This window comes from Vitis vinifera, chromosome 10, assembly GCF_030704535.1.
Source record: "Vitis vinifera cultivar Pinot Noir 40024 chromosome 10, ASM3070453v1".
Lineage (NCBI taxonomy): Eukaryota > Viridiplantae > Streptophyta > Magnoliopsida > Vitales > Vitaceae > Vitis > Vitis vinifera.
Window position 1 is genome coordinate 9,217,934 of NC_081814.1, and position 16,385 is coordinate 9,234,318.

Here is a 16,385-nt window from a genome sequence, read left to right on the forward strand (position 1 = left end):
GACCCATAGGAGTATTAACTCCCTTAAAATCTAATTATGAAGTTGATGCAAGATTTCACACTATAAATAATCAACTACACTTTAGTACCTTATATAAATGACAATGAGATGAAACTTGGGTATATACCTATTATCCACTACATGCAAACATTCAATGAACTAATATTTGTAATCTAATAATATAGTGTTATCACTTATTGAGACTACCTTTCAAATCATTGAGTTATAAATCTCATTTATTATGTAATCAACTGACATACTTTAACTCTAAGAAACATGTTAAATTCCACTAAATGAATTATTGCAATCATAGATTTTATGATCGCATATCCTATAGATCACCCAAGGGGACACAATGTCTCAATCTCATGAAATATTATGATGTCTCTATTGAGAATATCCGTTGTCACTAGTCTTTATCAATAGTGACTTAATTCATAGGGATATATGACAACTTTAAGGTCTCATCTATAAGTCAAAGTCTTCTGTTGATTTCAGTATAGATTTAATATCCTTTTAAGGTTAAGAGTTCATACAATATAGTAACTTAATGAATCATTACATTTGATAGTTTTATATTATAATTCATCGTAGGTTCTCTCCAGTATGCATTACATATACTAGTAGACTCACTAGGAGAAACTCATCCTGATAGTCAAGATAAGTCTTTTTTTTCAGTTAAGAGGTGTTGCACTATAATCTCTAATAGATTGCCCAAATTTATGAATTGATTGTGCACAACTTATCTATTTACAAATAACATATGACTTATATTTTTTTTATAACTCCTAATATACCTAAGTCATATACAATGTAAAAATCAATGTCAATGCATAAAAATGACAGTAAAGGGACAATTAAGTTCGATTTTATTACATCATATCTTGTTTTTTAAGGGCTCAATTCAACAAATCTATCTCATGAACCCAAGTATAAAAATCACAAACTTTTTGAGAAAGAGTTAAGTGTAAAGAATAATGACCTAAAAGTTTAGGTGCATTAGTTCTTGAGAGAATTTGCCCAATAGGTGTATATAAGAGAAAACTCAATGGACCTAGAGTCAATTTAGAAACTTAAGAATTTTAAAAAGATTTGGAAAATTTTCATTTTTTAAATTTAAAAAATTTGAAAAAAAAAATTTAAATTCTTAATTTAACTTTTTTTTCAAATTCCATAAAAGATTTGGATTATTTTTTTAAAAAAAAATTCTAAACTTATAAGTTTTTTTAAAATTATTTTTATTATTTGAAAAGATTTTTCTTTTTAAATTCTCCTTTTAAAATTCTTTTCAAATTAATTTTATTTCTAATTCTATAAGTCTGCTTTAAGTCTTTTATATCATTATTCTCAAATAAATCAACAATACTTTCATGTTTAATCTCAATTGATTTTACAACAACTTTGAACCTTTAAAGGAGTCTAAATCACATGAAAGTATGTAGAATCCTAAAATAGGATGAATGGAACAAAATTATGAACTTAACTTACAATGAAGGCTAGTAAGACACTTAAAAGTTTGAAAAAAACTATTAAAGAATTTATATAGACTGAATACATGTTTTATTATTTATGTATGAATGTTTTAATTATGTTATATGATAAATAATGTGCCAGTACTTCATTTTGATAGAATATAAATTTAATTAATAGCTCCTTTAATTTATTTTTGTTAAATTCATTTGAAAATGATTTATTATTTAAATTCTTTTCAATAATCTTTTTATTTATTTATTTTATCAAAGTAAGATCTTTTCAATAATGGTATATGATCTTTTTATTTTTATTTACTATTTATTATTATTATTATTATTATTATTATTATTATTATTATTTTATCAAAGTAAGAACATTTAGGTTACTCTTGTAACAATTTATTGGTTAACTTGGGAGATATCACTCCATTAATAATTTAAGGATCATTCAATAAGAAAAATAATAATTAATCTGAAAGGATAAATTATGACAATTGTCGCATCCATAATAAGAAAAATGCATTTTAAAAACCGGATCGGACCGGTCGGACCAGTCCAACCGTCGGCCGATCACCATTCCGGTCCGATCCAGTCATTTAGACCGGATTGAGATCAAACCGGGGTTAAACCGTTCGAACCGACGGTTCAACCGGTGAACCGGACGAACCGACCGATTCAAAAGATTTTAATTTTTCTTTAAAAAAAAATTAGAAAATGAAAATATTACCAAGGATTCCATGGAACTTAAAATAGATTTTACTAAAGGATGTTGGGCCTATCTTATGATACAGCCCACAACCCACATACCCATTCCACTTTATGTGGGCTGAGTTTTGAGTCCACAAGCCTATCTTAACTCTTAAGCCTTTGCTGAGGAAGGCTTTTATAGGAGTCATTTGACTCCTTGTTCCTCTTTCTTGCCGATGTGGGATTGCTAAATATCAAAGAAAAAAAACATAACAAAACTCCAAGAAGGTTTGAACCTTAGACCACCCCTATACTAAAGTCCACATAGAACACCACTCGGCTACATGGATTTTATTATCTAATATGCCAAACAAAACAACACATATTAGATTTTAAATTTTTTTATAATATTAAATAAAAATAATATAATATTTTTAAAAATTATGAAATTAGTTTAAATTTTCATTTTTTTATATATTCACATTTAAATATTACACATATTTCATTTAATAAAATTTAAAATATTAATATGATTTAATTTGATAATATCAAAGATATAAAATAATATTATTGATGTTTAATTTATTCATATATATTTTAAAAATTTTATAATTATTTTTAATTTTAATAAAATATAAATTATATATTTATGATGTCACCGGTTCAATAGCGGTTCGACCGCCGATCCGACCAGTGAACCGTGAACCGGTAACTTTTCCGGTTCGATCACCGGTTCGGTTCTGAAAACATTGGAAAAATGTGAGAAGATAAGAAAAAAGATATAAACACTTTTTAGAATTACTGTCAAACAAATTCTAAATATTTGATTCCCTTAACTGATTCTACAAGGATAAAACACAATCAATCACATACACTCTAAAGTTGACCTTGACCCAAAAAAATCCTACTGTTATATATTTTAGTTAAGAAAATATAGACATTAAAACCATTAAACATGGGACGGCAATTGGTTTTATAAATTATAACTCATGGTTTTCAACTCAATGTTGGCGTTATAAGGTATCATATTTGTCATCCCACTTTATATCAATCTCATATATGGAAATCTGTTATAATGTTGTCTTGGTAGCCTACATGACTAGATGAAGGTTGTATATTTATGTTTATGGAGGGGGACATACCCTATTTCAAAAGGATAGTTTAAATGTGACTGAACCTTTTGCAAATTAGATCTCGCAAGAGGGTTGATTTATATATTGAGTTCTATTCCAACTGCTTGAGGAAGGACCCTAAAAAGTAGTTTGCCAAGTGTTTTTTGAAAATGATTTTTGAAATTTGTTTTTGAAAGCTTCTTAATCTACTTTCTATATTTTTATTTTTTTTATTTTTTAAAAATATCTTTTGTTTTGTAGTGATTTATTTATTCTTTGATTGCTAAACATATTTTTCTATTTATATCTTCCTTTCATTTCAAAATAAGATTTTATACTTTGCATTATTAATTTTAAAATCCAATTGAATTAGTAGTGGGATAATGCTTCTGTCAGTTGGAATTCAGTTAATTAGTATGGTTGGAAATTCTCTCTTCCAATGGAAGCTTGTAAAATTCTCCAATCTCATATTTTAGATTCTCCAAAAGTGAAGAGCAGACCATGGTTCATCAAGTGTGCATAACACACGTTTTACTTTAAATTTTATTATTATTATTATTTTTTACCATAGCCATATATGCCATGGTGTAACTGAAATATAAAACATCCATTTGCCCGAACTTTAAGTCTACTCGATTCAAAAATATAATTAACATGATATGCGCCAAATTATTTCAAAATAATTTTTCCCCTTTCAATATATATATATATATATATCAAAAATTCAATATTTACTCACACATTCTATTATACCAAGGCCGACTCTTCTTTGTTCATTTATCATACAAGTAATATCACCATTGTTCTTTTTATATATGTGGATGACATTTTTGTTGGTGGTAATAATTAATGATCCCTTTATTACAGATTTAATTACCCAACTTAGTCATGAGTTTGCAACAAAGAACATCAACTTAGTCGTGATTTCCCTTTCTCAAACAAAATAAATTCAAGACCTTCTCACTAGAACGAAGATGCTTCACAGTTCCCCCATAGTCACACCAATGTTCCTCCAAGAGAAGGAAACTTCTACCGACATAAATTCTATTGACACCATTGATTATCATAGTGTTGTTGGTGTCTTGCAATATTTAACCTTTACAAAATTTGACATTATGCCAACTGTAAATCGGGTATGTCAACATTTCAATAATCCTACGTCGATTCATTTATAGGCAATGAAGCGAATCCTTTGGTATCTAAAGGGCACTTAACACTTTGGATTACATTATCTTTCACAAAGTCCATTATATGTCTTCAGTGATGCTAATTGAGCTAGATGTTCAATTACAAGGAGAAGCACCATTGGTTTTTGTGTCTTATTTAGGGCAAATTGTATTTTATGGTGTTCAAAGAAGCAACCTACAATTGCTTGTTCTAGTTTTGAGGGAGAATATAGGTCCATGGCATCTACAATTGTCAAAATTACTTGAATAACATTCTTACTACAAGACATTGGTACGACACTTCCTCACCCTCCTTAGTTGTTATGTGATAAGTGTATTCCATATATCCATCAACCTAATGTTCTATGCTTGATCTAAACATATCACAATTGACTACCATTTTGTTTATGAGAAAGTTTTTATGGGTACTCTTGTCACCCAATACATTTCTTCATCCTCGTAACCCATTGATACCTTCACAAAACCTTTGATGACATTCTCTTTCTTTTAAGATAAGTTGGGAGTCAACTTCTATTCCCGCTTCAACTTGAGGAGGGTGGTAAGGAAGATTCTTTTGTTAAGGGAGATTCTTCTCCTAAAGAAGACAAGGAAAGTTGTCATTGCTTGTTGCAGTAGTAAGGAAGATTGTCAAAGGTTAATCACACAACTGTTATAGAATAACCATATTCCTATTTATATTAAATTTCCATACATGTATCCTCCTGCTATGTAGATTTCCATCTAAGTTTCAGCCATGTACATCTATATAAAACATTACTTGTCTCCTTGTAAAAACCAAAAGTCAATAGATTTAAAAGGTTCCCTTACATGAGTTTATTAACCCTCCTATGGTGAGCATTTATAAAGCAAATATACTCAAGGGAGTAAAAATAAAAATAAAAAATAAAAAATAAACACACTAACTAATATTATCAAACCATTGTTATTTACGTTATAACCTTTAAATCACTCCAAAATACTTCTATAATTAAGCATATGTTTATTAATATTACCACCCATCTTTGATACATTTATAATTTGGGTGTGAATTGATGTAGAAACATGAAACCTCCACTCAAGAATGTTTTCCATGATTGGAAGGTAATATTTGGTACGTGACAATGAGGAGTGAGAAAATACATCTCATTCCTTATTTCATTTATTAAAAAAAATATAATGTATTCATTTTGCTAAAAATAAATAATAATAATTCAAAACCAATAATTTCTAATACTATTTTATTTTAAATAAATTTCAAAACAAATAGAGTTTAGTTTTTTAAGATATAAATGAGCCAAATTTCTCATTGCATGTGTACTAATTGATTGAAATTAATTACTAAAACAAACTTGCATGTAGTTAATTAAAATATTCTAGACCGATAGTAAAAATAAAGAATTTTCTAATAACTATTATGCTATCATCATGTAAGTACTTTGTGCAATTAAGTGATTCATTATTTAAAAGTGAGAAATGAGATTATTCATACTAGGTGAGACAAATTTACTTTTCTATTCCAATTCTTAATACCCGGAAATGAAATAAATGAAAATGACTCACTAATTTCATTTCAATATAATGGCATAAACATGCCTATGATAGAAATGTAAAACATACTTGTCACATCAATAATAAGAATATTAAATGTGTGACATTCATGCCAAAACCTAAGTAGCTAGCCAAATTGAAGTCATTAATATCTTTATCATAGTCCATGTATAACTTTCAACCCCTTCATTCTATATGTTAATAATGTTAGCTAGCTTTATGCATCATAGATCATTTGGTTCCCTTAGGATGCCTTGACTTCAACGGCCCACTTCATTTTCATGATAATGAAAACCAAAGAAATTCCTAAATTAATTGATTTATTGTATAATTGCTTAACAAATTATGTCAATTTGGCTACCATTTGATCAGTTAGACCCATTATTTACAAGCACTTAAATAAGGTTACCCATTTTCTATGTACATCATATACCAGCAGGTCAAGATAAACCAGAATATTTTGCACCATTTTGTCAAATGGTTATCCCATTTTCATCACTTGATTAAAAAGATACTTATTTGGAATTTTGATAAAAGCTCTATAAGGTTATATTTTTATAGCAATAGAGGTTGAAATAAGGCAAATACATTGAACTAGTTAGTGAGAGGTTGGACTAAATTGTCCTTTAAAGGTCTGATGCTAGTGGAGGAAAAGCACTTCTGACAGATGCAAGTGTGTAGATGTTGAAATAAATCTCGTTTTATGATTGATAACATCTATTGCATTTAACAAAGGCAAATACCACATTTTAAGCTTGATTTAACTGTTAAATATATTTTTCATTTAATTAATTATATGTTATCTCGTGTATACTCGATTTTTTATATTTTTCATTACTTGTTAATATTTATAACTATTTTCATTAATAAAGATAATCTTAGAAACTTTTTGGGATATCTTGAATGTAAGGGTGGTATATGAATGAAATCAAGGGATCAAAGTCACACGAAAATGAATAATATTGTCCTATTTTGATCAATAAAAAGTTTTAGATTGATTGGGAATGTTAGAAATGTCCATATAAGTTCATTTTGAAAGTTTCCTAGGTTGTTTGTTTGTAAATAATTAAAGATTATTAAAATTAGTAGTTAGCTTATAGAATAAAGATAGATTTTTTTCTTCTTTTTTTGTGGAGTTTTTTTTTATCTTGTTTCTAGGATGATTGATTTAGGAGAACTATAAATGGGTATGAAGTGAATTTCAATTTTTTTTTTCTTTCCAAACTCAGTTGAGTTCAAGTATTATCTTACCTCACTCCACCTATCTTGATTATAAATATAATTAAATAAAAATAATTTAATTAAATAAATTTTTTTCCATTTTTAATACAAATAAAAGAAGATTTATTTATTACTAAATTATAAATTGTATTTTATTTATAAGTTATATTTTTTTTAAAATATAATTTACATTTAAAATTTTTTAAGAAAAATGAAAAATATAGTGTAGTGGGAATGGGAAATTCCCTTGCATGTTTGCCCCGAAGTTATACCCTTTAGAATTTTATTTTATTAACTTTTGGATAAAAATAAAAATGACCATAAATAATCATGATAAGTTGGAATAAGAATGACCTCTAGAATTGACTCCCCTTATCATACCATAGAAGAAACACATCTACTTATGTGCTAATTTATATAAAAGGACAAAAATGATACCTACTTGATCCATTTATCCTTTATTTTATCAAATTTATATATGTGTGACATATTAGAAAGAGCTTGATCTAGGAAAATAAGACTAAACATAAAATAAGAGAAATGCAAAATGATGTTTTTGAAATATATAGCATTGGTTTCCTTCATGATTTGTAAATATTATCAAACACTCATTTTATAAAAACCATATATTGCATTTAATAAAGGCAAATCCCACTATTTAAGCTTGATTTCACTATTAAATATATTTTTCATCTTATTAATTATATGTTATCTTGTGTATACTCGATTTTTCATATTGTTCATTACTTGTTAATGTTTATTACTATTTCCATTAACAAAGATAACCTTGGAAACTTTTTGGGATATCTTGAATACAAAGGTGGGGTATGAATGAATCGGAGGGATTAAAGTCGTTTAAAGATGAATAATGTTGTCCTATTCTGAACAATAAAACGTTTTAGGTTAGATGAAAAGATTAGAAATGTCCAAATAAGTTCAATATGAAGGATTATCTCAGAGAAGAAAGATAGATTCTTTTTTTTTTTTTATGGAGTTTTTTTATCTTGTTTCTAAGATGATTGATTTAGGAGAACCATAAATGGAATGAAGTGAATTTCAATTTTTTTTTTTCAAAATCGGGTTGTTTAGGTATTATCTTACATCTACTCCCCTTATCATACCATAGAAGAAAAACATCTACTTACGTGCTAATTTATATAAAAGGACAAAAAGGATACCTACTTGATCCATTTATCCTTTATTTAATCAAATTTATATATGTGTGACATATTAGAAAGAGCTTGATCTAGGAAAATAAGACTAAACATAAAATAAGAGAAATGCAAAATGATGTTTTTGAAATATATAGCATTGGTTTCCTTCATGATTTGTAAATATTATCAAACACTCATTTTATAAAACCACATATTGCATTTAATAAAGGCAAATCCCACTATTTATGCTTGATTTCACTATTAAATATATTTTCCATCTTATTAATTATATGTTATCTTGTGTATACTCGATTTTTCATATTGTTCATTACTTGTTAATATTTATAACTATTTCCATTAACAAAGATAACCTTGGAAACTTTTTGGGATATCTTGAATACAAAGGCGGGGTATGAATGAACCGGAGGGATTAAAGTTGTTTGAAGATGAATAATGTTGTCCTATTTTGAATAATAAAATGTTTTAGGTTAGATGAAAAGATTAGAAATGTCCAAATAAGTTCAATACGAAGGATTATCTAAGAAAAGAAAGATAGATTCTTTTTTTTTTTTATGGAGTTTTTTTATCTTGTTTCTGAGATGATTGATTTAGGAGACCCATAAATGGAAATGAAGTGAATTTCAATTTTTATTTTTTTTTTCAAAATCGGGTTGTTTAGGTATTATCTTACATCCACTCCCCTTATCATACCATAGAAGAAAAACATCTACCTATGTGCTAATTTATATAAAAGGAAAAAAATGATACCTACTCGATCCATTTATCCTTTATTTAATCAAATTTATATATGTGTGACATATTAGAAAGAGCTTGATCTAGGAAAATAAGACTAAACATAAAATAAGAGAAATGCAAAATGATGTTTTTGAAATATATAGCATTGGTTTCCTTCATGATTTGTAAATATTATCAAACACTCATTTTATAAAACCACATATTGCATTTAATAAAGGCAAATCCCACTATTTATGCTTGATTTCACTATTAAATATATTTTTCATCTTATTAATTATATGTTATCTTGTGTATACTCGATTTTTCATATTATTCATTACTTGTTAATGTTTATAACTATTTCCATTAACAAAGATAACTTTGGAAACTTTTTGGGATATCTTGAATACAAAGGTGGGGTATGAATGAACCGGAGGGATTAAAGTCGTTTGAAGATGAATAATGTTGTCCTATTTTGAACAATAGAACGTTTTAGGTTAGATGAAGAGATTAGAAATGTCCAAATAAGTTCAATATGAAGGATTATCTCAGAGAAGAAAGATAGATTCTTTTTTTTTTTTTTTATGGAGTTTTTTTATCTTGTTTCTAAGATGATTGATTTAGGAGAACCATAAATGGAAATGAAGTGAATTTCAATTTTTTTTTTTTTTCAAAATCGGGTTGTTTAGGTATTATCTTACATCCACTCCCCTTATCATACCATAGAAGAAAAACATCTACTTATGTGCTAATTTATATAAAAGGACAAAAATGATACCTACTTGATCCATTTATCCTTTATTTAATCAAATTTATATATGTGTGACATATTAGAAAGAGCTTGATCTAGGAAAATAAGACTAAACATAAAACAAGAGAAATGCAAAATGATGTTTTTGAAATATATAGCATTGGTTTCCTTCATGATTTGTAAATATTATCAAACACTCATTTTATAAAACCACATATTGCATTTAATAAAGGCAAATCCCACTATTTATGCTTGATTTCACTATTAAATATATTTTCCATCTTATTAATTATATGTTCTCTTGTGTATACTCGATTTTTCATATTGTTCATTACTTGATTATGTTTATAACCATTTCCATTAACAAAGATAACTTTGGAAAAGTTTTTGGGATATCTTGAATACAAAGGTGGGGTATGAATGAATCGGAGGGATTAAAGTCATTTGAAGATGAATAATGTTGTCCTATTTTGAACAATAAAACGTTTTAGGTTAGATGAAAAGATTAGAAATGTCCAAATAAGTTCAATATGAAGGATTATCTCAAAGAAGAAAGATAGATTCGTTTTTTTTTTACGGAGTTTTTTTATCTTGTTTCTAAGATGATTGATTTAGGAGAACCATAAATAGAAATGAAGTGAATTTCAATTTTTTTTTTTCAAAATCGGATTGTTAGGTATTATCTTACATCTACTCCCCTTATCATACCATAGAAGAAAAACATCTACTTACGTGCTAATTTATATAAAAGGACAAAAATGATACCTACTTGATCCATTTATCCTTTATTTAATCAAATTTATATATGTGTGACATATTAGAAAGAGTTTGATCTAGGAAAATAAGAATAAACATAAAATAAGAGAAATGCAAAATGATGTTTTTGAAATATATAGCTTTGGTTTCCTTCATGATTTGTAAATATTATCAAACACTCATTTTATAAAACCACATATTGCATTTAATAAAGGCAAATCCCACTATTTATGCTTGATTTCACTATTAAATATATTTTCCATCTTATTAATTATATGTTATCTTGTGTATACTCGATTTTTCATATTGTTCATTACTTGTTAATATTTATAACTATTTCCATTAACAAAGATAACCTTGGAAACTTTTTGGGATATCTTGAATACAAAGGTGGGGTATGAATGAACCGGAGGGATTAAAGTCGTTTGAAGATGAATAATGTTGTCCTATTTTGAATAATAAAATGTTTTAGGTTAGATGAAAAGATTAGAAATGTCCAAATAAGTTCAATACGAAGGATTATCTAAGAAAAGAAAGATAGATTTTTTTTTTTTTTTTTTATGGAGTTTTTTTATCTTGTTTCTAAGATGACTGATTTAGGAGACCCATAAATGGAAATGAAGTGAATTTCAATTTTTTTTTTTTCAAAATCGGGTTGTTTAGGTATTATCTTACATCCACTCCCCTTATCATACCATAGAAGAAAAACATCTACCTATGTGCTAATTTATATAAAAGGACAAAAATGATACCTACTTGATCCATTTATCCTTTATTTAATCAAATTTATATATGTGTGACATATTAGAAAGAGCTTGATCTAGGAAAATAAGACTAAACATAAAATAAGAGAAATGCAAAATGATGTTTTTGAAATATATAGCATTGGTTTCCTTCATGATTTGTAAATATTATCAAACACTCATTTTATAAAACCACATATTGCATTTAATAAAGGCAAATCCCACTATTTATGCTTGATTTCACTATTAAATATATTTTCCATCTTATTAATTATATGTTATCTTGTGTATACTCGATTTTTCATATTGTTCATTACTTGTTAATATTTATAACTATTTCCGTTAACAAGGATAACCTTTGAAACTTTTTGGGATATCTTGAATACAAAGGTGGGGTATGAATGAACCGGAGGGATTAAAGTCGTTTGAAGATGAATAATGTTGTCCTATTTTGAATAATAAAACGTTTTAGGTTAGATGAAAAGATTAGAAATGTCCAAATAAGTTCAATACGAAGGATTATCTCAGAGAAGAAAGATAGATTCTTTTTTTTTTATGGAGTTTTTTTATCTTGTTTCTAAGATGATTGATTTAGGAGAACCATAAATGGAAATGAAGTGAATTTCAATTTTTTTTTTCAAAATCAGGTTGTTTAGGTATTATCTTACATCCACTCCCCTTATCATACCATAGAAGAAAAACATCTACTTATGTGCTAATTGATATAAAAGGACAAAAATGATACCTACTTGATCCATTTATCCTTTATTTAATCAAATTTATATATGTGTGACATATTAGAAAGAGCTTGATCTAGGAAAATAAGACTAAACATAAAATATGAGAAATGCAAAATGATGTTTTTGAAATATGTAGCATTTGTTTCCTTCATGATTTGTAAATATTATCAAACACTCATTTTATAAAAACCATATATTGCATTTAATAAAGGCAAATCCCACTATTTATGCTTGATTTTACTATTAAATATATTTTTCATCTTATTAATTATATGTTATCTTGTGTATACTCGATTTTTCATATTGTTCATTACTTGTTAATGTTTATAACTATTTCCATTAACAAAGATAACCTTGGAAACTTTTTGGGATATCTTGAATACAAAGGTGGGGTATGAATGAACCGGAGGGATTAAAGTCGTTTGAAGATGAATAATGTTGTCCTATTTTGAACAATAAAACGTTTTAGGTTAGATGAAAATATTAGAAATGTCCAAATAAGTTCAATATGAAGAATTATCTCAGAGAAGAAAGATAGATTCTTTTTTTTATTTTTTATATGGAGTTTTTTATCTTGTTTCTAAGATGATTGATTTAGGAGAACCATAAATGGAAATGAAGTGAATTTCAATTTTTTTTTCAAATTCGGGTTGGGTTTAGGTATTATCTTACATCACTCCACTTATCTTATTATGAATATAATTAAATAAAAATAATCTAATTTAATTATTTTTATTTTTCCATTTTTAATACAATTAATAAGAGAAGATTTATTTATTAATTAATTATAAATTGTATTTTATTTATAAGTTATATTTGTTTAAAAAAAAAAAAGAAATGAAAAATATAGTGTAGTGGGCATGGAAAATTCCCTTGCATGTTTGCCCCAAAGTTGTCTCCTTTAGTTTTTTTTTTTTTTTGTACTTTTGGATAGAGATAAAAATGATCATAAATAATCATGGTAATTTGGAATAAGAATGACGTCCCAAATCTACTTCCATTATCATACCATAGAGAAAAATGATACCTGTATGATCTACTTATATATTCTTTATTTAATCAAATTTATATATGTGTGGCATATTAATTCGAAAGAGCTTGATAGAGTAAAATAAGACTAAGCATAAAATAAGAGAAATATAAAATGATATTTTTGAAATATATAGCATTAGTTTCCTTTATGATTTGTAAATATTATCAAACACTCATTTTATAAAACTATATATGGACAAGAAAGAGACAGGTGTAGAAGTGTTTAATTGGCATGAAAAGGGTAGGTTTATTTCACTTCTTGTCCGCTTTGGATATGATCCATTGAATGTTTGGGTCAGTTGTAGTCAGATGTTGAAATAAGTGTGTTTTTGAAAATCATTGTTAGAACGAGTCACTTATATGGACTAGGGTGCTCAAAACTTTAGCACTATGTTAGAACGGTTGCTTATTATTTTTCTAAAAGTGAAGCCGGATGAACGAAATGTGTATGGATAAAAAGACAAGGGTTTTTGAGGTAGGAAGGCTGAAGATTCTGAGTAAAAAGAAGGGTTTGATGGGAAGTTATTGACTTAAGGAAGATGTATCTGTTGACGACAATTGAAGGATGAGGTGAATCGGGAATAAAGTGGGTGGGGAGTTTTTCTTTTTCTTTTTCTTTTTCATTTTATGGATTAGGGAGAAATTTACTTCTTTTGCATTTTATGTTTGATTTTGGGATGTTGATTTTGAAACTCATCTAAATCCATTTCTTTTATTGGCTTCAATGTATGATTCAAAAGGGAGGTTGGGAATTGCTTCAAATGGGAAACAATATGAAAATGAATATGATATTTGGGAAATCATATTTGTTGATGCCAGGTCAACTAAGGATGGATTCCCCCCTCTAAGATGGCAGTGAAAGCCCCTATTCAAATGGTGGAATCTGGACTTCCCGTTTTCTTGCACAAAGATGTTCAGACGGGTTGTCCAAACACACCCTCTGAAGCCCAAGTCAGATATTGGGAATGAATAAGAACCCTTAGAGAGAGAGAGATGAGAGAGAGAGAGTAAGAGATCTCACCGTGTCCTCTCCCTTCATTCTATTATAGTAGAGTTTTTATAGTGTTCAAAGGTAGAGAGGAGCTTAGTAGTGCTGAGCTGGCCATTGTAGTGATGATTGTGTAGTAGGGCAATCATCATATTTGCAGGAAAGCTGGGGGCCGTGTCAGACGGCGCGTCATGACATAGCTTGCCATCTTTTCAAACTTGCTAATGACCTGAGACTTGAAGTGCTTGTCTACTAAAGTAGATGTGAGGATGGAGAGGGTCCCATCAGTCAATCTAGTGTCAGCTAACCAGGGCCTCGCATATCAAAGAAGATTTGAGGCTATCAAGAGGGATGTGGGCCGCTTAGTGGCGCAAATGGTCCGAACAGACTATTCACCCGGGTGCCTTGAAGGTTGTTTGAGTAGCGATAAAGAACTGCCGCATGGCCCTGCTGGGATAATGCCACGTGGGTAGACACATGGCAATAAGCATGGGTGGACACGTGGGATATGGTGCCCACAATATTGGTTTTCATTAGTTTGTAATGTTGATTAGGGTTCAAGGAGAAATGAGGTTAAGGATAGGAAGAGTGTACATAAAAAGACATTTTAGAGGGAAAATCTAATTAAGTTTGGGGATGTTGACTAGATTATGAGGAGAAATGAGATTAAGAAATAAAAAGAAGAATTTAGAAGGGAAAAGATATTTGAAACAACTTCATTCCCTCATGATATAAGAAATGGTAAAAATGTCATTTTATAATTTTATTTAAACACATTTAGGAGAAAAAGTTTGACAAAGAGGTTAATATAATATTTTGGAATAGAGGTAAATTTTGTAACTTAATATTTAGATGTGTCTAATAGTTTAAAACAAAGAAAAATTTTGTGTAATATAATGAAATTCGAGGAAGATCATCTCTGATATAGAAAAGAAAAAAATTATCCTTGATCAAAATAATTTAAGAATAGAAAACGTAGGACTAAATTAAGACTTGTTCATTTAGATTGGAAATTGGATATCCAATTTCATTGGTCGAAGATATTGAGTTCATTTCTACCACCTTAGCATGGTTTAGTAGTTAAATTCTAGCAAGTAAAATAAGTTTTAATGAATTAGGATCTATTTCAAAATTATTCTGAAAAATATTTTTTTGCTTTTTAAAATGAAAAATAAACTTTTAGCTTGAAAAGTATATATATTAGTTAATTTTTACCCAAAACACTTTGAGAATTTAATATATTGATTTTTGAGAACAAATTTGAGGATTTTTTTTTAAATATTCTAAAAAAAATGAACATATTAATTATATATCGACAACAACCTTTTCATTTAACATAGGTGCATAGTAATTTCATAAAGAAAAAATTGAGAAAATTAATTTTTATATCTAAGTTTTTTAAAAAAAAAACTTGTTCTTAAAAATAATTGATAATATTTAAAAACTACATTTAAAAACTTTTATTATTATTATTATTAAGGTTGCCAAACCCTTGTTTATTATTATTAGCTTCTTTAAATATTGAAGTTATTAAAAAAATGAGCTAGCAATGGTGCTGTCAAGTAAACACAATCACGACAAATTTTTTCTTCTTTATATAATTATGCAATCTTATTTATGTATAACACGGAAACAACATTACAACAACATGGGAATCCTTATTTTACAGAAATTATTTGACTAGTGTACGTAATAAGATAGTAATAATACTACCCATCTCAAAGCTATAATCTTTCTAGGATCCATGCGACTGCCAAACCATAGCATACCATAATTAAACATAACCATATACATGTAGCCTGACTTCAGGTACTGTATTCTTCTTCATTTTTGATCTTCATATGCCCTAGATACTGTTGAGGGCTCGCATTACCGAGACCACCGCAAATGTCAGATGGACGCTCCTCCTCAACTAAAGATGATACTCGCTTCATTTGACCTGCAAAAGATGTTCGAATACACCCTTCGATGGTTTTGTTAGTTCTTTTCTCTAACATTGTTATATTCTAACTTGGGTCCTCCTTTTTTGGGAAAAAATGCTTACCTTCTTTTATTGTGTGAGGGCCTTTTATAGTGTTAGGAGCTTTGTCCCCTTTGATGGTGGGAAGACTTTTTGGTTTGTCATGATGATGCTAAGATGGTAGCAGAGTCATTATTGTTCTGCAGGCGGATGTCAAAAGTTATGGGAGGGATGACTTGCCGTCATCCCCGTCTTTTTGCTCTGTAGGCGGTGGGTTGCAGATTGTGACAGGTTGCCTAAAGTGACCCAGGAGGGTCCCG

At 28.3% G+C, this 16,385-nt stretch overlaps 1 protein-coding gene across 1 annotated transcript in view; it reads right to left on the reverse strand.

Annotated features, from left to right (window-relative positions):
• LOC100853481 (uncharacterized) overlaps positions 1-16,385 on the reverse strand; it is a 62,187-nt gene that overhangs the window by 15,666 nt on the left and 30,136 nt on the right. The window lies entirely within an intron of this gene.